Below are 24,610 nucleotides of genomic sequence, written 5' to 3' on the forward strand. Positions count from 1 at the left end.
GTTTACCCCACCTCTAATAAAGTATTTTTATTCTCTTTTATCTCTTAACTACACTTAGTTACAATGTGAATGATGTTTCAGTAAAAACTCTACTAGGCAAGATTCATGTGATTTGAGTCCTAATTTTGTCTTTTCTACTAAGTGCAAGTCCTCTGGAACCTTGGCATTTTCATGTAAACACTGCTATAAGTACAATCGTACCCTGCAAGTATATTAATATTTAACAAGTATTTTCATAATAAAAAAATAAATATTTTACATCTAATTAAACACAACAACTTTCAGGGAACATTTATTATTATCTACATTTTGACAATGCATAAACAGAGTCACCATGATTAAAGCTTGGGGGAGCTTCCTACATCACCATAGCAGACAGTCAAACTAGATGAAATTCCACTTCTATTTTATAAGATTATCTGTGTGATTCATAAAAATTTGTCCACTCAACTTGCTTAATTACATATTCTTTTACAATTATATTGTGTTTTAATAACTTTTTCCTGAATAAAGATTAAAATCATCTTAAGTCACTATTGGCTTAAATTTCACCAGTCCAAACAATGAGGACTATGGGTAAGGCAAAATCAAAGATGTAAAAATAAATAAAACATGGTCTTTTTCCTGAAGAATATTACAATCTAGTATAGAAAATAAAGTGCTGTTATGGAAATTGAAGACTTCCATGTTATAAAGAAATAGAATTAGGCTATTCTAATTCTGAGATAGCAGAGTCAGTGCTAAGCAGGGAATAAAGAGATGCAGTGGGTTGGATGGTGAATACCCGAGTTGACATCAGTCCAAAGAAGGAGCCAATATGTGGCTCTGGCTAAGAGTTGCCATCACAAAATATGGCCCCAGTGATGCCAGTTTTACAAACTTCCAAGGAATGCCAGAAATCTGGATTTTTACTAGAAATTTTGTGATTTTTTTTAATGTTGGCTATCAATTTAAAGTATAAAGTAGGTGGTAAAGAAGAAAAGTTCTTAAGTCCCATACATGCTGATCTCAAAAACACTGGAATGATGTTCAGAATATGCAACAGTACTAGACATTCTGGGCACAATGATAGTAATAGGAATCACCTATTTTTTCCTCAACAGTGGTGGCTAATACACTACTGAGAGATGATAATTAAGATATTTATCCATTAATACAGGCAATAAAGGGCTTCCCTGATAGCTCAGTGGTAAAGAACCTGTCTGAAATGCAGGAGCTGCAAGAGATGCAGGTTCAATCCTTGGGTCAGGAAGATTCCCTGGAGGGGGTAATGGCAACCCACTCCAATTCTCACTCTATGAGACTCCCATGGACACGGGAACCTGGTGAGCTACAGTCTATAGGCTTGCAAAGAGTCAAGCATGACTGAAGTGATTTAACATGCATAAATAATAAAAATAACATAATTTTATTTTACTATGTGTCAGGCTCTTCTAAATGCTCTGCATTTAGTCTCAAACAACTTCCCAAGATAGACACATTATCATCTCCATTTTAGAGACGAGTAAAACTGAGTCAAATAAAGATTAATTAGCTCCAAATCACACAACTAGTAGATGATAGAGATAGGATTCAAACCCAGGCAATTGGCTCAAGAGCACATGGTGCTTAATGTATCCTTAATGAATACTGTCAGTCAGAATGCCCCAGAATAATTACTGGGGTGCTGGGAAGTCAAGGCAGGGTTTTAGACAGTCCCTGACTCCTTGGAAGAAAAGCTATGACCAACCTAGATAGCATATTCAAAAGCAGAGACATTACTTTGCTGACTAAGGTCCGTCTAGTCAAGGCTATGGTTTTTCCTGTGGTCATGTATGAATGTGAGGGTTGGACTGTGAAGAAGGCTGAGTGTCGAAGAATTGATGCTTTTGAACTGTGGTGTTGGAGAAGACTCTTGAGAGTCCCTTGGACTGCAAGGAGATACAATCAGCCCATTCTGAAAGAGATCAGTCCTGGGTGTTCTTTGGAAGGAATGATGCTGAAGCTGAAACTCCAGTACTTTGGCAACCTCATGCGAAGAGTTGACTCATTGGAAAAGACTGTGATGCTGGGAGGGATTGGGGGCAGGAGGAGAAGGGGACGACCGAGGATGAGATGGCTAGATGGCATCACTGACTCGATGAACATGAATCTGAGTGAACTCTGGGAGATGGTGACGGACAGGAAGGCCTGGAGTGCTGCAGTTCATGGGGTAGCAAAGAATCGGACACGACTGAGCGACTGAACTGAACTGAAGGACCAGATATTAACTCTTCAGTGGATAGATTGAGAAAAGGTCTAAAGGCCCCAGGGAAACAGTAAGACAGTTAGAGAAGTTTAGAGGCTTGGGAGACCTTCAAGGGATTCTTGTCAGCAGCTGCTTATCAACCTGTATGGAAATGTTTATCAAGTAGCTGGCATTACAGGTGTAGCTGACAACCTATGCTGTTACTGTGTACTGTGACTTAGGTCCCAAACTTGGATTGGTAGTCAGGAAGTACCTAGCCTCACTAGGAATCAAAAGTTCAGAAGCTAGATGGAGCTCTAGCTCCAAGAACATCTCTGAGGTTAAAGGTTACTCAGATTGGAAATACAATGGGTTTTTTTCCTTTGGTAACACTGACTCTTAGTGAACCAGAGGAGGCTCTTATACTGGTGTGGTGATGCTTAGAAGGAACATCTCAGTTTTATGTTTGTGTCAGTCTTCCTGTGGTCAAGAATATACTCATGGTCATGCACAGGCACTCAGGTGACAAATGTTTCCCCCAGCAGTCTTAGCTTGGGAAGCATTCTGGATGGTTACTTTGATTGCACCCTGGGTAGCATCAGAGGCAAGCAAGGTTTTAATGGCGAAGAGCTGGACGTCAGTTTGAGATGCCATCAGGTCTACCCCTGGTGCATCCCCACCCCTTCTCGGTGGTAGAACTGGGAGGGACGAGTAGGACGCCTGTGTCAGTAAGGGACAGACTAAGTCTGACCAGGAAAGAAAAGCTTTTGGTGTAAAGTCTGTCTACACCCCCATCTAGAGCAGGGAAGGACGCCTCCAGTAGAAAGATGGCGCTGGTTGTTTTTTTTTTTCTCTCTTACAGATGGGAGCTAACAATTCCAGCCTCACTCCTTTGAACTGTATCCTGAAAATCTGGGATAGATTTGATCCCCAGGGCTTAAAGAAGACACACCTTGTCTTCCTATGTGATACTGCATGGCTGCAGTACCCACTGGAGGATGGAGGGTCTCTTAAGTATAATACTGTTTTACAATTAGACTGGTTCTATAGAAAACAAGGGAAATAGAAGTAGCATATGTGTTGCCATTTTTCTCTCTGCAAAATATGCCAGACTTATGTCTTAAGGGTATAGATTTGGGTGTGAAACCTTCAGCTCCCTCCTGTCCTCCTACTCTGCCCCAGTAACTAGGGCTCCAAACAGAGCAAACTGAAAGCCAGAGAACCGCCCCCCGCCCCCCAAGAAGGGTTGCCTTGGGCTCAGTGGAAACCCAAACTGAGATTCAAACTGTACACATAGAGGTCCAAACAACTTCTGTCTCGGTACTACCTCAGACTACTCTGGTTTCAATAGAGACTCAGACCATTGAAGTAAGAAATGAAATGGAGGACAGGAGACAAAGAGATAAAGAAAAGCAGGTTTCTCCAATCTACCCCTGGGATCATATGTGCAGAGCAGCCAGAGAGACTGAGGAACAGCCACACAAGCTGTTGCCTCTTCATGAAGCACCCACCAGGAGAAATAATCAGTCTATGAGAGTTAATAAGCCTTTTTCTTATCAAGAAATACAAAGAACCAAGGAGGATCTGAGAGACTATTTAGAGGACCCAGAAAAATATATTGGAACTTTTAAAGGTGTTACTCTGCTGTATGACTTTACTTGGAAGGATGTGATGTATATCTTGGGGCAAACGCTGACTCCTGACTCAAAGAGTTGACTTTTTGGAAAAGCGGTTGCTTATGGAGATGAATGGCTTGGTAATGATCAGCAGGGAAGAAGGAGGACAAGATAATCACCCTCCCCGCTAGAAATCAGGTGGTCCCAACTACAGAACCAGGCTGGGACACAGCTAAAGGAAGATGGGATCAGAGTCATTTTGTTAGATGTATTCTTGAAGGACTCAGGCAGGTGCGTTCTAAGCTTCTAAACTATGGCAAATTGGCAAACATAGAACAGGAGAAGGAAGCTCCCGGTAAATTCCTAGATAGACTGAGGGAAGCTCTTTGCAGATTCACTGAGATTGATCCCAAAAGTGAAGAGGGAAAAGTGATATTAAATGATATATTTATCACTCAGTCGGCTCCAGATATCTGCCGTAAACTACTAAAATGGGCGTATGGATAAAATCAGTCTTTAGATAATCTGTTACAACTGGCTCAGACAGTCTATTATGGTAGGAAATATGAGTAAAAGAAAGAAAGGCAGAGAAAGACAAAGGAACAAGCGGAAGCCTTCCCAATGGCTATGAAAACCATTCTTAAATAGTCTGGGAAAAATGCCCAGAGGGACCCAGATGAAAAGGGATGGGCTTGCTATGACTGTGGAAAGGAGGGGCACCTCAAGTGGGATTGCCCTAAGGCATCTAGCTGCCCCCGGCTCCATGTCTGGTTTGCAAAGGACCACGCTGGAAGAGAGACTGCCCCCAGAGGCATAGGTCTCAGGGGTCAGACTCTCAAGACAATCAGGACTGAATGTCTCCGGGGGGTCCCCACACAAGCTCCTGTCCTAATTACACCTAAAGAACCCCAGGTATTAATAACTGTGGGGGGCCAATCCATCGATTTCCTTTTAGATACTGGGGCAACTTACTCTGTGCTTACTGAAGCCCCTGGCCCACTTTCTTCTCAATCCGTTTCTGTAATGGGATGTCTGGACTAGCCAAAAGGTATTATTTCAGTTATTCTTTATGTTGTAACTGGGATTCTGTGCTATTTTCACACGAGTTTCTTATCTTGCCAGAATCTCCTTCACCCCTTTATGGGAGGGATATACTGAGCAAGGTCCCTGCCTCTGTTTTCATGAATATGGAGCCCTTCCTTTCTCTCCCTTTAGTTGAACAAAATCTAAATCCTAGAGTATGGGCTCATGGAAAATCTGTGGATCTAGCACAAAATGCTATTCCTGTAGTTGTCAAGCTGAAAGACCCACACTTATTTCCACATAAGAAGCAGTATCCACTGACACCTGAGGTTAAGGAAGGGTAAAAGCCTATCGTTGAAATTTTAAAGGAGCAGGGACTATTAGTTTCCTGCATCAGTCCATGCAACACTCCTATTTTGGGTATAAAGAAATCAAAAGGTAAATGGAGACTAGTTCAAGATTTATGAATAATAAATAAGGCTGTAATTCCTGTACATCCAATGGTGCCTAATCCTTATACTCTATTGTCTGAATGAGCCAAATATTTCTCAGTAATTGATTTGAAAGATGCCTTCTATTTGGTGCCTTTGGTGGAGGAAAGTCAATTTTTATTTGCCTTTGAAGACCCTATGCAGCCAGCTTCTCAGTTGACCTAGACAGTTTTGCCCCAGGGATTTCATGACAGTCCTCACTTATTTAGACAAAATTGTCACGGGATCTGCAAAACTTTAATAGCTCCTAAGTGGTGGTGTTACAATATGTAGATGATATTTTGCTCTGTGCTGAGACAGAGGAAACTTGTTCTTGAGCCTCAGAAGATTTCTTAAACTTTCTGGCAGGCTGTAGTTACAAGGCATCAAGAGAAAGGCTCAACTTTGTCAACAATCTGTTAGATATCTGGGCCTAATCATATCAGAAGGGACTAGGGTCATAGGCCCTGAGAGAATTAAACCTATACTAAATCATTCCCTACCTATGACTTTAAGACAATTGAGAGGATTTTTGGGAATCACAGGCTACTGTTGCATTTGGATTCTGGGTTATGGGGAACTTGCCTGGCTTTTATATAAACTTATAGCTGAAACTCAGCAGGCCCAAACCGGCAAACTGGTTTGGTCTCCAGATACAAAAAAAGGCTTTTAAAGTTCTTCAGACTGCTCTCCTGCAAGCTCCTGCTTTGAGCTTGCCCACAGGGTCAGAATTTAATTTGTTTGTAACTGAAAGAAAAGGTATGGCCTTGGGAGTTTTGACACAGGCCCGGGGGCCTCATCAGCAAGCTATTGCTTATCTAACCAGAGAATTAGATGTAATTTCACATGGGTGGTCCCACTGCCTAAGAGTAATTGGGGCAGTGGCTTTATTAGTACCTGAAGCTTTAAAACTAATTAATGGACAAAACCTTACTATATTGACTTCTCATGATGTGAGTGGAATCTTATTTTCTAAGGTTAATATTTGGATGACAGACAATAGGCTTCTTAAATGTCAGTCATTGTTGTTAGAAGGACCAGTAACTAAGCTTAAAGCCTGTGGAAATTAAATCCGGCCACTTCCCTGGGTCTAGCCTTTACTCATGGCTTTATATTTTCAGAGCTTCCAGAAAAGCCTGCTAATTTACCCCACCTTAAAACTCGGTGGGCAAGGTCTGTATTTCACTGGTATGATTATTTGGTTGTAGTGTTTGTTCCCTCTTTGGGAACTACAGATGTTATGCTACAAGTGGATGCTTTGACTAATTTTACTCAACAGGCATTACAATATTCTCGAAAAGCTATTTCAGCTCTTAAAGCTGAACAAGGACAAATTAGAAAGGTGGTTTTACAAAACAGATTGGCTTTAGATATCCTGACAGCTGTGCAAGGAGGAACTTGTGCCATTATTCATACCCAATGTTGTACGTATATAACTGATATGAGCACTAATTTACTAAACACATGAACAAGATGATTGGGGCTATGGATACACCTGAAGCCTAATTGCCTCACTTTGGGAGGCATTAGCTATTTCCCCATGGTGGAAAACTATTTTAATTACAGTAATTCTGATTATTTTGTTTTTGCTGTTTGCTCCCTGCATCTGTAACTGTATAACTGGATTTGTTTCTGATCACATAAAAGCTTTTAAGTTACAAATGGTTGCTCAAACTTCTGCTACTGCTATAGCTTCATGCAACTACTACTTGGGGCCCCTTGATCAGAAATCCTCAGTATGAGGGTTAGGAGAAATGTTGCCTCGCCAATTTAGGGACAATGCCCTTTGTCAGCTCAGAAGCAGTTATGGAACGAGAACAACACCCCTTTTCCCTAGGCAACATAATTCTCCTAAAAGAAAAGGGGGGAATGAGAGGGTAACAGGCATAAAGGCCAGGGGTCTCCAAATGGAGGAAATAGGCTGTAAGTGTCAGACTTTTTTATCTCTCTTAAGCGGCAGGAGGAAACAAACTAGCGATATTTATTTCCTTCTCTATACAAATTTAAAAGGAGGTTTCTCTTAAAATACTGTGTTGCCATAATGACACCTGGTTTCACCTGAAGTTAACTATTTTCAAACCTTGAGTTAACCAATGCATTTGCCTTATATAAATGTTTGTCTTAAGCTATGTTAATGTACTATGCATTTACCCCAGACTCTCTCTTCAAGTCAGTTCTGCCTAATGACTCAGAAGTATTTGACAAACCAGTCTGTTACACTCAGATATTGTTCCCCTAATCTATGTAAATGAAACTATTTGTATGGTAATCTGCCCTTCTACAAGATTCAAGTCAATTGTTTTATAGCCCAGGATTAATTGTCTAGTGCCAAGATTATCCCAAAATACATCTTATGGATGAGGGGCCTGGTGCCATTCTGAGTTTTAAGACATTCCTTTCTTTCATTGACAGACTGCTAGTGACTATATAACATCCAACGGAAGACTAGCAGGGGATACTTTTTCTGCCCCCTCCTGATGTCTATGTCAGAAGCTTTCTCTATCTCCTTTATACTTTAATAAATCTTTATTACACAAAAGCTCTGAGCGATCAAGCCTCATCTCTCACCCCGGATTGAATTCTTCTCCTCCAGAGGCCAAGAATCCTGATGTCTTTTTGTGAGTTAGCAACAACCTTTCAGATCACTCAGGTTTTGTTGGCAGAAGTTTTCTTATAGTGAAAACAGACAGAGAAAGCTTCTGACACAGACATCAGAAGGGGGATGGAGAGTGCCCCACACACTAGTCTTGTCTTATCAAGGTTTTACATACTTTTATAGACCCCCTCCCACAACATGCATCTTAAATTAACAAGATTGGAACTAACAATGGAAAGGTCTTACCAGACCCACTCCCACAACATATATCTTAAGATAACAAGATAAGGCAGAAGGCTTTTGTTAAGGAGAAACATGTCACCAAGCAAGATACATTGTTATATAATCACTAGTACAGAGCTTAAGGAAAAACCTTCCTTTGAGCAAGATGAGTTGTTTAGTTGTGTAGTCATTAGCTCTGGGCTAGTAATTTCTTAAATGACTAAGATGAAAGAATGTAGGAAAAAAAGAGAACATTTGTCCCATTCTCCTTGAGAGTCCTGGACCCCTTTCTCCTCCTGAGGGCTCCAGACCCCTTTCTCTTCCTCAAGGGCCCTGGACCCCTTCTTACTTGTGGGCCCCAGACTCCTTATCAACCTACTTAAGAATTATTTCTCTCATTACCCCCTTTTTCTTTTAGAAGAATAGGGCTGCTGAGGGGAAAGTGGTATCACTCTCATTCTGTACCTACTTCCTGCTGGCCAGGGGCATAGGCCCTAAATTTTTGAGGCAGCATATTTTCCTTACCCTTATATTGAGGGTCTCTGATCCAGGGACCCCAAATAATAGTTGGCAGAGCTTGTGGCATTTGTATCAGCTGAACAACCATTTGTAACCTAAAAGTTTTTGTGTAGCTAGAAACAAATCCAGCTACACAGTTACAGATATAGGGAGCAAACAGCAAAAACAAAAAATATAATTAAAAAGAAAAGTTACATTATCTCCATAGTTATATCAGTTAATTTTAGGATTGTTAGGTGTCATCAGACTAAGAAGAGGTGTCACATATGATTGTTGTTGGTGAAGGTATTTGCAGAGTTAAAGAAAGTTTTTTCCTTGATGCAGAGAAACCCACCATGTGAAGCCTTCAATTGATGAGGAGGGGAACTCTCTGCAGACCCAGAAATTAGACTTATTGTGGAGGCTGAGTAAAGAGTCATCTTCAGAGTTCTCGTAATATCTGTTGAAAGGCTGAAAGCTGAGTCACCTAGTTAGTTAATTCTAGGGCTTCAGAATCTATGTTAATATATGCTTATGTGTGCAAAAACAGTCTGCTTTAGAGACAGTTCAAAAGGAGAGAGTTCCTTTTTCTCAGGGGCAGTTTGAGCTCGCATTAAAGTTATGGGTAAAACTTTACACCTCCCAGAATAATGGAAATAAAAGCAAAAATAAACAAATGGGACCTAATTAAGCTTAAAAACTTTTGCACAAGGAAGGAAACTATAATCAAGGTGAAAGGACAGCCTTCAGAATGGGAGAAAATAATAGCAACTGAAGCAACTGATAAATTAATCTCAAAAATATACAAGCAACTCATGCAGCTCAATTCCAGGAAAATAAATGACCCAATCAAAAAGTGGGCCAAAGAACTAAACAGACATTTCTCCAAAGAAGACATACAGATGGCTAACAACACATGAAAAGATGCTCAACATCACTCATTATCAGAGAAATGCAAATCAAAACCATATGAGGTACCATCTCACGCCGGTCAGAATGGCTGCTATCAAAAAGTCTACAAAAAAATGCTGGAGAGGATGCGGAAAAAAGGAACGCTCTTACACTGTTGGTGGGAATGCAAACTAGTACAGCCACTATGGAGAACAGTGTGGAGATTCCTTAAAAAACTGGAAATAGAACTGCTATAAGACTCAGCAATCCCACTGCTGGGCATACACACCAAGGAAACCAGAATTGAAAGAGACACATGTATCCCAATGTTCATCGCATCGTTGTTTACAATAGCCAGGACATGGAAGTAACCTAAATGACCATTGGCAGATGAATGGGTAAGAAAATTGTGGTACATACACACAATGGATATTACTCAGCTATTAAAAAGAATGCATTTGAATCAAAACTGGAGCTTATTATACAAAGCAATGTGAGTCAGAAAGAAAAACGCATATATATGGAATTTAGAAAGATGGTAATGATGACCCTATATGTGAGACAGCAAAAGAGAAACAGATGTAAAGAACAGACTTTTGGACTCTGTGGGAGAAGGCGAGGGTGGGATGATTTGAGAGAATGGCATTGAAACATTATCATATGTGAAACAGATTGCCAGTCCAGGTTCGATGAATGAGACATGGTGCTCAGGGCTGGTGCACTGGGATGACCCTGAGCAATGGGATGGGGTGGGAGGTGGGAGGGGGGTTCAGAATGGGGAACACATGTACACCCATGGTTGATTCATGTCAATATATGGCAAAAAACCACTACAATATAGTAAAATAATTAGCCTCCAATTAAAATAAATTAATTAATTAAAAAAGAAAACAAACAGCAAAATAACAGAAAAAGATTATTATTATTTTATTTATTATCATTATCATTATTACAAGGTTATTACAAGATATCGACTATAGTTCCCTGTGTTATATAGTAAAACTTTGTTGTTTGTTGCATATCTATATTTTTAAAATTAGAAATCTATCATCTTATTCATACTAAGTCAAGCAAGTGGAATCAAAATGTCATAAATTGTTTAGTTAGGCAAAAATGCATATGTTTTCTAAAATATATACAGTATACATATGTGCCAGTGCCAAGTCATTTCAGTCGTGTCTGACTCTTTGTGACCCTGTGGACTCTAGCCCACCAGGATCCTCTGTCCATGGGATTCACCAGGCAAGAATACTGGAGTAGGTTATCATTTCCTTCTCTCTCTGTCTCTCTCTCTATGTATGCACATACAAAAGCTTTTCTACTCTGCTTGACAAAGGCTTGAGAAAGAACATAAAAAAAAAAGAGAGAGAGATGGAGATATTGGAAAACATAAACTAAATGAAATGGGAGCACTGAATATGAAATAGGAAAACTGAAACAAATTAGATAAAATTAAAAGATTTTCATGTAGGCCAGTTGTTTTATAAGTATGGCTGCTCATTAGAAACATATTTGGAGCTCTGTGGAAAAAAAAAGAAAGAAAAGAAAAGCAATACCTGGGCATTTTTATTTTTTCATGGTATGGGGAGGGAGGTGAGGGGGGGCGGTCAGGATGGGGAACACATGTACACCTGTGGTGGATTCATGTTGATGTATGGTCAAACCAATACAATATTGTAAAGTAATTAGCCTCCAATTATAATAAATAAATTTATATTAAAAAAGAAAAAAAATCAAGATAATTTTGATATGCATCTGGATTTTAAAAAGTGATTACAGGTTTTTTTAAAAAGGTAGTTTTGGTGATATAGAGCTCTATAAATTTTCTGTTGACCCATCTTGATACAACAGTATTAAGTGAGAGTGTGTGTGTTGGTCTCTCAGTTGTGTCCGACTCTTTGTGACTCCACAGACTATAAACTTCCAGGCCTCTGTGTCCATGTGATTCTCCAGGCAAGAATACTGGAGTGGATTGCCATTCCCTTCTCCAATTAAATAAGTAATAGTTACATAATCACAATAATAAAATATGCTTAACAATTTTCACAATCAACAGGCAAACAAAAGATAAAAGATAATTACAATTGTAAGCTATAATGGAAACATGATTAACTTAACAATATAAAATAATTGCATATGGTTTGGGGGGATCAAGCAGAGTGATGTGGTAAGTGGAAGTGCATACATGTACTTCCATGTACATGTTGGTTCATTTAATCTATTTACATTTAAGGTAATTATCAATATGTATGGGTTTGAGAGTTGAACCATAAAAAAGGCTGAGGGCCAAAGAACTGATGCTTTCAAACTGTGGTGTTGGAGAAGACTCTTGAGAGTCGCTTGGACAGCAAGAAGACCAAACCAGTCAATCCTAAAGGAAATCAACCCTGGATAGTCATTGAAAGGACTGATGCTAAAGTTGAAGCTCCAATAGTTTGGCCACTTGATGGGAAGGTGAACTCATTGGAAAAGACATTGATGCTGGGAAAGACTGAGGGCAGGAGGAAAAGGAGGTGATAGAGGATGAGATGGTTAGATGGCATCATTGATGCAATGGACAAGAATTTGAGCAAACTCCAAGAAATGGTGAAAGACAGGGAAGCCTGGCGTGCTGCAGTCCATGGGATCATAGAGTCAGACACGTCTGAGTAATTGAACAACAACAATGATACTATTACCATTTTTAAAATTGTTATGAGTTTATTTTCTGTATGTCTTTCCCTTCTCTTGTGTTTCCTATCTAGAGTTGTTGTTTTTTTTTTTTTTTTTTTTTTTTTTTTTTTTAGCATTTGTTGTAAAGCTGGTTTGGTGGTGCTGAATTCTCTTAGCTTTCACTTGTCTGGAAATCTTTTGATTTTCCCATCAAATCTGAATGAGTCTTCCCAGGTAGAATGTTCTTGGTTGCAGGTTCTTACCTTTCATAACTTTAAATATATCATTCAATTTCCTTCTGGATGGTAGAGTTTCTGTTGAGAACTCATTGGCTAGCCTGATGGGAGTTCCCTTGTATGTTGTCATTTTTCTCTTGTTGCTTTTAATGTTTTATCTTTATCTTTAATTTTTGTCTGTTTGATTACTATATGGCTCAGTGTGTTCCTCCTTGGATTTATCCTGCCTGGGGATCTATGTGCTTCCTGGACTTCATTGACTTTCCTTCTCCATGTTAGGGAAGTTTTCAGCTATTATCTCTTCAAATATTTTCTCAGGTCCTTTCTCTTTCTCTTCGGCTTTTGGGACCCCTATAATGCGAATGTTGTTGCATTTAATTTTGTCCCAAATGTCTCTTAGGCTGTCTTAATTTCTTTTCATTCCTTTTTCTATATTCTGTTATGCAGTAGTGATTTCCACTGTTCTGTCCTCCAGGTCATTTATCGATTCTTCTGCCTCAGTTATTCTGCTATTGATTTTTTCTAGTGCATTTTTCATCTCTCTTTCTTTGTTCTTTAGTTTTTGTAGGTCTTTGATAAACATTTCTTGCATCTTCTTCATTGTTTTCCTGAGATCTTGGGTGACCTTCTCTATCATTATTCTGAATTCTCTTTCCTGGAAGTTTGCCTATCTCCACTTCACTTAGTTGTTTTTCTGGGGTTTTATCTTGTCTTTTCATCTGGAACATAACTTTCTGCTTTTTAATCCTGATTAACTTTCTGTAATGTGGTTTTTGTTTTAGCCACTGTGGGACTGTGGTTCTTCTTGCTTCTTCTGTCTGCCCTGTGATGGAGGAGGCTAAGAGGTGTGTGTAAGCTTCCTGATGGGAGGAACCTGTGATGGGAAAAACTAACAAACTTGTTTTGATGGGCAGGGCCTTGCACAGTAAAGCTTTAATCCAGTTATCTGCTGATGGTTGGGGTTGCACTTCTTCCTTGGTAGTTGTTTGGCCTGAGGCAATCCAGCCCTGTGTTTTACAGGTGTTATGATAGGGTTATTGGTGACCTCAAAGAGGGCTTACACCAAGAGGGAATTCCTGTACTGCTGCTGCCAGTGCCCCCATCCCTGTGGTGAGCACCTGGTGACTCATGCTTCCACAGGAAACCCTTCAAAACAGCAGGTAGTTTTGGTTCAGTCTCCTGTGGGGTCATTGCTTCTTTCCTCTTAGTCTTGGTGTATGCAAGATTTTGTTTGTGCCCTTCAAGATTAAAGTCTCTGTTTCCCCCAATCCTGTAGAATTTCTATAATCAAATCCCACTGGCCTTCAAGGTCATATTCTCTGGGGATTCCCAGACCTTTTGTTAGATACCCAGGCTGAGAAGCCTGACATGGGGTTCAGAACCTTCACAACAGTGGGAAAACTTCTTTGGTATTATTGTTCTCCGGTTTCTGGGTCACCAACCTATCAGGTATGGGATTTGATTTTATTGTAATTGTGCCCCTCCTATCATCTCACTGAAGCTTTTTCCTTTGTCTTTGAATATGGAGTATCTTTTTTTTTTTTGATGGGTTCTTTTTGATGGTTGTAAAACAAATAGTTGTGATTTTGGTGGTCTCATAGGAGGACATAAGCTCCCATCTTTCTACTCCACTATCTCAAGTCAGAAGCCCTTGAATGCTGAGTTTTAAGCCAACGTTTTCACTCTCCCTTTTCACCTTCATAGAGTATCTTTAGTTCCTTTTCACTTTCTGCCATTAGAGTGGTATCATCTGCATATCAGGTTGTTGATATTTCTTCCAGCAATTTTCATTCCAGCTGTGATTCATCCAGCCCAACATTTCACATGATGTACACTGCATTTAAGTTAAGTAAAGCAGGGTGACAATTTATATCCTTAACGTTCTGCTTTCCCAATTTTGAATCATTCCATGTCAAAGTAGACTCTTTGTACCATGTTCGAATAACTCACAGTTATTGTCTGCTTTATTACAATTGGTAAACTGTTTAGTTGCCTCAGGAATCTCATTTAAGGCTTTGTAAAATAACTCTCAATATCACTAAAGTAGATTTATTTTCATTTACATACCTTTTCCTCCAAACCCTAAGGCAGTGATTAGTTTAGCCTAAGTATCACATGATTCCTTAAGAGCCAAGTGCATATTTATTTAGATATTCCTTCTAGAATTAAGCATCTTTGCAGTCACAAGCCTAGGAAATACTTACACCTCCAATATCCATGTGGGCAATCTAGGGTAAAGATTACAGTGGTCCAAACTAGGATAATGGTTGGGAGATGAAGGAAAATGAGCATACTACAGGTATATTTGAGAGGCAGACTTGGTAGATTGGTGATTGGATGTAGGAGTTAAAGGAGACAGAAGGATCAAATACAGTGGTAAGGTTTCTGAAACCCCAATGAAGAGGAGACTTGAGGAGGTTGGGGTTCTGCTTTGTGCATATAGAATCTAATGTCTTCTGGAAGTACCTAGCAAATATTAGCCATATGGTCAGAATCAAAAAGATATTTAAAACAAAATGAAAAGAGAAAAACCCTGGCAGTGGTTAGAATCATAAAGGAAAAGAGCAGAGATTGAAAAAAATGAGGAATAAAATAAAACTGAGAAAAATGATATTTAATGATTAAATATAGAAATTGAATCCCAGAGAGTGTCAGAAAATAAAGATGAGAAGGTGACAGAATAAATGGGGACAAGATGGCTTCATTGACACCAAAAGATAAAAGCTGTATTATTCATAAAAGAAGGGAGCATCTATAGGCCTGCTAATGAAATGATAAATAAGGTTAGTATCAAAACTTGCTCAGCACCCCCGCCTTTTTTTTTGCAACCAGGTACTTGGGGCCGTGGTAAGAGTAGTTTCAGTGGAAAAATGTGAGGAGCAATGAGACTGCAGTAAATTGAAGAGCAATGGGAGGTGCTTAGTCCTGAGTCTACACACAATAAGCATACTGGAAATGTCCACTATGGGACTGGAAAATGTCAGCCTTAATTCCAATCCCAAAGAAAGGCAATGCCAAAGAATGCTCAAATTACCACACAATTGCACTCATTTGACACGCTAGTCAAGTAATGCTCAAAATTCTCCAAGCCAGACTTCAGGAATACGTGAACCGTGAACTTCCAGATGCTTAAGCTGATTTTAGAAAAGGCAGAAGAACCAGAGATCAAGTTGCCAACATCTGCTGGATCATCAAAAAAGCAAGATGTTCCAGGAAAAAAAATCTATTTTTGCTTTATTGACTATGCCAAAGCTTTCGACTGTGTGGACACAATAAATCATGGAAAATTCTTAAAGAGATGGGAATTCCAGACCACCTGAGAAAGGTGTGCTGCTTCTTGAGAAATCTGTATGCAGGTCAAGAAGCAACAGATAGAACTGGGCATGGAACAACAGACTGGTTCCAAATGGGAAAAGGAGTACGTCAAGGCTGTATGTTGTCACCCTACTTATTTAAGTTATATACAGAGTACATCATGAGAAATACTGGGCTGGAAGAAGCACCAGCTGGAATCAAGACTGCCAGGAAAAATATCAATAACCTCAGATATACAGATGATACCATCCTTATGGCAGAAAGTGAAGAGGAACTAAAAAGCCTCTTGATGAAAGTGAAAGAGGAGAGTGAAAAAGTTGGCTTAAAGCTCAACATTCAGAAAACGAAGATCATGGCATCCAGTCCCATCACTTCATGGAAAATAGATGGGAAAACAGTAGAAACAGTGTCAGACTTTATTTTATTTTATTTTTTTTTTGGGCTCCCAAATCACTGAAGATGGTGATTGCAGTCATGAAATTAAAAGATGCTTACTCCTTGGAAGAAAAGTTATGACCAACCTAGATAGTATATTCAAAAGCAGAGACATTACTTTGCCAACAAAGGTCCCTCTAGTCAAGGCTATGGTTTTTCCAGTGGTCATTTATGGATGTGAGAGTTGGACTATAATGAAAGCTGAGTGCCAAAGAATTGACGCTTTTGAACTGTGGTGTTGGAGAAGACTCCTGAGAGTCCCATGGACTGCAAGGGGATCAAACCAGTCCATCCTAAAGGAGATCAGTCCTGGGTGTTCATTGGAAGGATTGATGTTGAAGCTGAAACTCTAATACGTTGGCCACCTGATGTGAAGAGCTGAATTATTGGAAAAGACCATGATGCTGAGAAAGATTGAGGATAGAAGGAGAAGGGGATGACAGAGGATGAGATGGTTGGATGGCATCACCGACTCAGTGGACATGGGTTTGGGTTGACTCCGGGAGTTGGTGATGTACAGGGAAGCCTGGAGTGCTGCAGTTCATGGGGTTGCAAAGAGTTGGATATGACTGAGCGACTGAACTGAATTGAACTGAACCAAGTGGAGATAGGCAGAGTGCAGCTAAAATGTATAAGAAAGTAATAGAGAAATGGCCACTGGAAGAGTACATAGAAGTCCAAGGAAAACTTATGTTGCTTTTAGGAAGAAAAGTCTTACAAGTATTTAAATGCTTAATGAAGGAGTCAATAAAAAAAAGGCATGAAAGAGAGGAGTAAAAGCAAAGGAGGCAAGAATATACAATGAGGCAAAGACAGCCTCTTCAGTAAGTGGTGCTGGGAAAACTGGACAGCTACATGTAAAAGAATGAAATTAGAACACTTCCTAACACCACACACAAAGATAAACTCAAAATGGAGTAAAGACCTAAACGTAAGACCAGAAACTGTAAAACTCTAAGAGGAAAACATAAGCAGAACATTTGATGACATAAATCAAAGCAAGATCTTCTATGACCCACCTCCTAGGATAATGGAAATAAAAACAAAAGTAAACAAGTGGGACCTAGTTAAATTTAAAAGCTCTTGCATAGCAAAGGAAACTATAAGCAAGGTGAAAAGACATCCCCTAAACTGGGAGAAAGTAATAACAAATGAAACAGCTGACTAAGGATTAATTTCCAAAATATACAAGATCATACAACTCAATGTCAGAAAAACAAATAACCCAATCAAAAAAGTGGAAAAAAGACCTAAACAGACATTTCTCCAAAGAAGACATACAGATGGCTAACAAACACATGAAAAGATGCTCAACACTACTCATTATTAGAGAAATGCAAATCAAAACTACAATGAGATATCACCTCACAGCAGTCAGAATGGCCATCATCAAAAAGTCTACAATAGATAAAGAAATAAATGCTGGAGAAGGTGTGGAGAAAAGGGAATGCTCTTGCACTGTTGGTGGGAATCTAAATTGATACAGCCACTATGTAATATGGTATGGAGATTCCTTAAAAAACTAGGAATAAAACTACCATATGACCCAGCAATGCCATTCTTAGGCATATACTCTGAGGAATCCAAAATTGAAAAAGGCACATGTATCCCATTGTTCATTGCAGCACTATTTACAATAGCTAGAACATGGAAGCAACTTAGATGTCCATCAACAGATAAATGGGTAAAGTGGTTGTACATATACACAACGGAATATTACTCAGTCATAAAAAGGAACACATTTGAGTCAGTTCTAATGAGGTGGATGAACCTAGAGCCTATTATACAGAGTGAAGTAAATCAGAAAGAAAGATAAATATTGTATACTAATGCATATATGCGAAATCTAGAAAAATGGTACTGATGAATTTATTTGCAGGGCAGCAAAGGAGAAACAGATATAGAGAACAGACTTATGGAAATGGGGAGAGGGGAGGAGAGAGTGAGAGGTATATAGAGAATAACATGGAAACTTACATTACTATATGTAAGATAGACAGCCAATGGGAATTTGCTATATGTCTCAAGAAACTCAAACAGGGGCTCTGTATCAACCTAGAGGGGTGGGATGGGGAGGGAGATGGGAGGGAGGTTGAAAAGGGAGGGAATATGTGCACACCTATGGCTGGCTCACAATAAACTGTGGAAAATTCTGAAAGAGATGAGAATACTAGACCACCTGACCTGGCTCTTGAGAAACCTATATGCAGGTCAGGAAACAACAGTTAGAACTGGACATGGAACAACACACTGGTTCCAAATAGGAAAAGGAGTACATCAAGGCTGCATACTGTCACCCTGCTTATTTAACTTATATGCAGAGTACATCACGAGAAATGCTGGGCTGTAAAAAGCACAAGCTGGAATTAAGATTGCTGGGAGAAATATCAATAACCTCAGATATGCTGATAACACCACCCTTATGGTAGAAAGTGAAGAGGAACTAAAAAGCCTCTTGATGAAAGTGAAAGAGGAGAGTGAAAAAGTTGGCTTAAAGCTCAACATTCAGAAAACGAAGATCATGGCATCTGGTCCCATCGCTTCATGGGAAATAGATGGGGAAACAGTGGAAACAGTGTCAGACTTTATTTATTTATTTATTTTTGGCTCCCAAATCACTGTAGATGGTGCTTGCAGCCATGAAATTAAAAGACAAGACAAAATATTTGGGCATGGGGACCTGCTCCCCAGGAAGGGAGTCAAGAAGGAGGAAAAGTTTCCACACACTCAGAAGCCCTGTCACAAGGGGGAGTCTTGGGAGGGCAACAGAACCTCAGAGAGCAGTTAAACAGTGGGTACTCAGAAGGCAAAACAAAGATAATTCACCCCAGAGGTTGTGCTTAAGGGCACTTCCCAGCTGAGAAGCGGCCACATACTCACAGTTGCTTTAGAGAGTGGGAGATGGGTACAGAGACTTGGGTTTCAGGGGTCAGACTTCAGGAAGAGTACTGGGGTTGATTTCCATGAAGATACTGTGAGGGGGCTAGTGTGACACAGTGGAGGCAGACCAGAGAAAAGCCTGCGCCCAAGAGAAGGAAAAAAATCATTCCCATGGGAAGGCTCTAACTCTGCACTCTAACTCCACCCACTAGCAGAACAAAGGACTCCACTTAATGAATGCCAAAGAAGGAGGATAAGCCAGCTGTGGTCTGCAGTTCCAGAGGTAAAAAAAAGTAGGCTTGAGTGCCAAAAGTGGAAAGTGGGGGGCTGTTACTGTTTTGGCCCCAGGGATTGCAGCTGCCACCAAATTATGAGTGGCTGCAGGTCACTGCCCACATCTTCCTGGGAGCCTAAGTGACTTGGCTCTACCAAGGGTGTCATAACCCAGGGCCAACTCTTCTGGGGAAGTGTGAGACCTGCCTCAGATTGTGGCAACCTCCCTCAGGTACCATCCATGGCAGACAATCCCAACACAGCCCAGCTGTGTCTACTGTACCCCTCCCTCTCCCCACTTTCAACTGACCAATTGGGCCCTAAGAAGAGGCTATGTAAACCCCCTCATGTCTGGGCAGAGAACATGTCCTGGAAAGGAACATATAGCAGAAGTGGGCCCAATTGGAACACCAGGAGCTCTGTGAGTAAAGGAAAGAGGGGAAAACTGCCCCTGCAGTTGCAGGGAAGTGGATTAAATCCCCACAATTAGCCTGAGACTGTGAAATGTGGGGGCAGCTGTAGACTTTGAGAGCAAGTACAAGCTGGATCAAGGCAAGATCAATAAGATCTGAGCTGACCCCACACAGTCCACAAGATGTCCAGAGACATTTGAAAAAATCTTGGAGGACTTTCTGAGTAGGCAAACTGACTAGTCAGAGGAAATCAAAACATTCACAGACAACATTAAGAGAATCCAGCATAATCATACAAGTTTTACAACAAATGCTAAAGGAGCTTCTCTAGAAAGGAAAATACAAGAGAAGGAAAAGGTCTACATAAAAAAAAAGCTAGAGCAGTAAATTAAATGGCAATATAATTATATATATCAATAATTACCTTAAATGCAAATAGACTAAATACTCCAAGCAAAAGACATAGATTGGCTGAATGGATACAAAACCAAGACCAATACAGTCTGAATGGACTAAGACAGGGTTTTCCAGAATACAAGAGCATCTGAATCACTAGACTGAGTAAAGAAGATCTAGCCTCCCCAGTGTGGCCAATATCCAACCTGTTGAAGAGCCCTAGTAGAACAAAATTGTATAACGAGTGTGAATTCTCTCTTTCTTTTCTTTAGCTTGGATGTCGACATCTTATTCTCTTGGACAGGTTCTCAGGCTTTCAGACTCCTGGACATAGACCTGTGGCCCCCAGTCTAAGGTCTTGGAACTCAGGCTTAATTATACCAGTGACTTTCCTGGCTCTACAGCTTGAAGACAACAGATCATGGACATACCAGCAACCATAATGGCTTAAACTAATTTCCATAATAAATCTAAAATATACACACACACAAATATATACATTATATATATGTTTATATATATGTATACACACAAATACATACATACATACATATATAACCTCCCATTGATTCTGCTTTTCTGATGGACCTTGATTATACACACCATGTAGTAAGAAAAGCTTAGTGATCACCCCAAAATTCATGTTTTATATATCCCTTTGTGTACTTATAGGAGTTATTGATTCAATAGTGGATATTCCTTTAGGAGCTGGAAAAAGATTCCATGCAAATGGAAATAAAAAGAAAGGAGGAATAGTAATACTCATATCAGGTAAAATAGACTTTAGAGACCATTACAAGAGACAAGGAAGGACATTACATAATGATCAAGGGATTAATACGGGAAGAAGATATAACAATTATAAATATAGGTGCACCCAACATAAATAAGGCAAATGTTAACAACTATTAAAGGGGAAATCAACAGTAACACAGTAATAGTGGGGGATTTCAATACCCCACTGACACCAATGTACTGATAACCCAGAACAGAAAATTAATAAAAATGCTTTAAATTATACATTGGACCAGTTTTACCTAATTGATACTTATATGGCATTTTATCCAAAAACAATAGATTTCACATCTGTTTATCTTCTAAATAGATTTCTCAAGTGCACATGGAACATTCTCAAGGATAGAGCATATCTTAGGTCACAGATCAAGACTTGGTAAATTTTTAAAAACTGAAATCATTTCGGGCATCTTTTCTGACCACAGCAAAGTAGAGTAAATTAGAAATGTACTACAGGAAATGAACTATAAAAAACAAAAACATAGATGTGAAACAATATGCGTCTGAAGAACCAACAGATTCCTGAAGAAATAAAAAAGGAAATAAAAATGTTCAGGGAAACAAATGAGAAAAATGCAACAACTCAAAACCTATGAGATTTAGTAAAAGTAGTGCTAAGAGGACAGTTTATAGCAATACAAGCCTACCTCAAGAAACAAGAGAAACAACAAATAAACAGCCTAATGTTACACTTAGAGGAACTAGAAAAAGAACCAAAAAACACAAAGTCTGTAGAATGAAAGAAACAATAAAGATCAGCAAAGAAATAAATGAAAAAGAAATGAAGGAGAAAATAGCAAAGGTCAATAAAACTAGACAGGTTCTTTGAGAAGATAAATAAAATTGACAATTCGTTAGCGAGACTCATCAAGAATAAAGGGAGAAGACTCAAATCAATAAAGCTAGAAATTGAAAAGGGAGAAGTTATAACAGATAACATAGCAATACAAAGGATCATAACAGACAACTACAAGCAACTATATGCCAATAAAATGGACAACCTCGAAGAAATGGACAAATTCTTAGAAAAATACAGCCTTCCAAAACTAAACCAGGAAGAAATAAAAAACTTAAACAGACCAACCACAAGCAAAGAAATCAAAACTGTAATTTAAAAATTCTCAAACAAACAAAAGCCCAGGCCAGATGACTTCACAGGTGAATTCTACCAAATGTTTCAGTTCAGTTCAGTTCAGTTCAGTGGTTCAGTCGTGTCTGACTCTTTGCGACCCCATGAATCACAGCACGCCAGGCCTCCCTGTCCATCACCATCTCCCGGAGTTCACTCAGACTCACGTCCATCAAGTCAGTGATGCCATCCAGCCATCTCATCCTCTGTCGTCCCCTTCTCCTCCTGCCCCCAATCCCTCCCAGCATCAGAGTCTTTTCCAATGAGTCAACTCTTCACATGAGGTGGCCAAAGTATTGGAGTTTCAGCTTTAGCATCATTCCTTCCAAAGAACACCCAGGGCTGATCTCCTTCAGAATGGAGGTTGGATCCCCTTGCAGTCCAAGGGACTCTCAAGAGTCTTCTCCAATACCACAGCTCAAAAGCGTCAATTCTTCGGTGCTCAACCTTCTTCACAGTCTAACTCTCACATCCATACATGACCACAGGAAAAACCATAGCCTTGACTAGACGGACCTTAGTCGGCAAAATGTCTCTGCTTTTTAATAAGCTATCTAGGTTGGTCATAACTTTTCTTCCAAGGAGTAAGCGTCTTTTAATTTCATGGCTGCAATCACCATCCGCAGTGATTTGGGAGCCCCCCAAAATAAAGTCTGACACTGTTTCCACTGTTTCCCCATCTATTTCCCACGAAGTGATGGGACGAAATGCCATGATCTTTGTTTTCTGAATGTTGAGCTTTAAACCAACTTTTTCACTCTCCTCTTTCACTTTCATCAAGAGGCTTTTTAGTTCCTCTTCACTTTCTGCCATAAGGGTGGTGTCATCTGCATATCTGAGGTTATTGATATTTCTCCTGGCAATCTTGATTCCAGCTTGTGTTTCTTCCAGTCCAGCATTTCTCATGATGTACTCTGCATATAAGTTTAATAAGCAGGGTGACAATATACAGCCTCGATGTACTTCTTTTCCTATTTGGAACCAGTTTGTTGTTCTATGTCCAGTTCTAACTGTTGCTTCCTGACCTGCATACAGATTTCTCAAGAGCCAGAGTCTGGTATTCCCATCTCTTTCAGAATTCTCCACAGTTTATTGTGATCCAAACAGTCAAAGGCTTTACCATAGTTTTCTGGAACTCTCTTGCTTTTCCGATGATCCAGCAGATGTTGACAATTTGATCTCTGGTTCCGCTGCCTTTTCTAAAACGAGCTTGAACATCAGGAAGTTCACGGTTCACGTATTGCTGAAGCCTGGCTTGGAGAATTTTGAGCATTACTTTACTAACATGTGAGATGAGTGCAATTGTGTGGTAATTTGAGCATTCTTTGGCATTGCCTTTCTTTGGGATTGGAATGAAAACTGACCTTTTCCAGTCCTGTGACCACTGCTGAGTTTTCCAAATTTGCTGGCATATTGAGTGCACCATCATCTTTCAGGATTTGAAATAGACCAAATGTTTAGGAAGAATTAACACCTATCCTGATTAAACTCTTCCAAAAATTGCAGAGGAAATAAAACTCCCAAGCTCATTCTACAAGGCTGTCATCACCGCCACTATGTCACTTTAGTCGTGTCTGACTCTGTGCGACCCCATAGATGGCAGTCCACCAAGCTCCTCGGTCCCTGGGATTCTCCAGGCAAGAACGCTGGAGTGGGTTGCCATTTCCTTCTCCATGCATGAAAGTGAAAAGTGAAAGTGAAGTCGCTCAGTCGTGTCCCACTCTTAGCGACCCCATGGACTGCAGCCCACCAGGCTCCTCCATCCATGGTATTTTCCAGGCAAGATTACTGGAGTAGGGTGCCATTGCCTTCTCCGTCTACAAGGCCACTACCACCCTAATAGCCAAACTAAACAAAGATGCCACAAAGAAATAATAATAAGGTCAATATCACTGATGAACATGGATGCAAAAATCCTCAACAGAATTCTAAGAAACAAAATCCAACAACTCTTTAAAAAGATCATTTGTCATGATCAAGTGGATTTTTTCTCAGGGATGCAAGGATTCTTCAATATATGCAAATCAATCAATGTGATACAACATATTAACAAATAGAAAGATAAAACCATATGATCATCTCAATACATGCAGAGAAAGCTTTTGATAAAACATAACATCCATTGATGATTTAAAAAAAGATTCTCCAGAAAGTAGGTATAAAAGGAATATACGTCTACATGATAAAGGCTGTATACAACAAACCCACAGCAAACATTTTTCTCAAATATGAAAAATGGAAAATATTTATTCTAAGATCAGGAAGAAGACACAGGCACCCACTCTCACCACTATTTTTCAGTGTAGTTTTGGAAGTCCTAGCCACAGAAAAATAAATAAGAAGTAAAACTTTCACTGTTTGCAGATGACATGAAAACCCTAAAGATGCCACCAGAAAGTTACTAAAGCTAATCCATGAATACAGCAAAGCTATAGGATATAAAATTAATACACAGAAATCTCTTTCATTCCTATATAATAATAACGAAAAAAAAGGAAAAAAAATAAGGAAACAATCCCATTCACCACTGCAACAAAAGAATAAAATATTATAAATATTTATAT

At 39.6% G+C, this 24,610-nt stretch overlaps 1 pseudogene; it reads left to right on the top strand.

Moving 5' to 3' along the window:
- Positions 1-572: 572 nt before the first annotated feature.
- LOC120854174 overlaps positions 573-24,610 on the top strand; it is an 83,969-nt pseudogene continuing 59,931 nt past the window's right edge.

Source organism: Oryx dammah, unplaced genomic scaffold (assembly GCF_014754425.2).
Source record: "Oryx dammah isolate SB20612 unplaced genomic scaffold, SCBI_Odam_1.1 HiC_scaffold_27, whole genome shotgun sequence".
NCBI lineage: Eukaryota > Metazoa > Chordata > Mammalia > Artiodactyla > Bovidae > Oryx > Oryx dammah.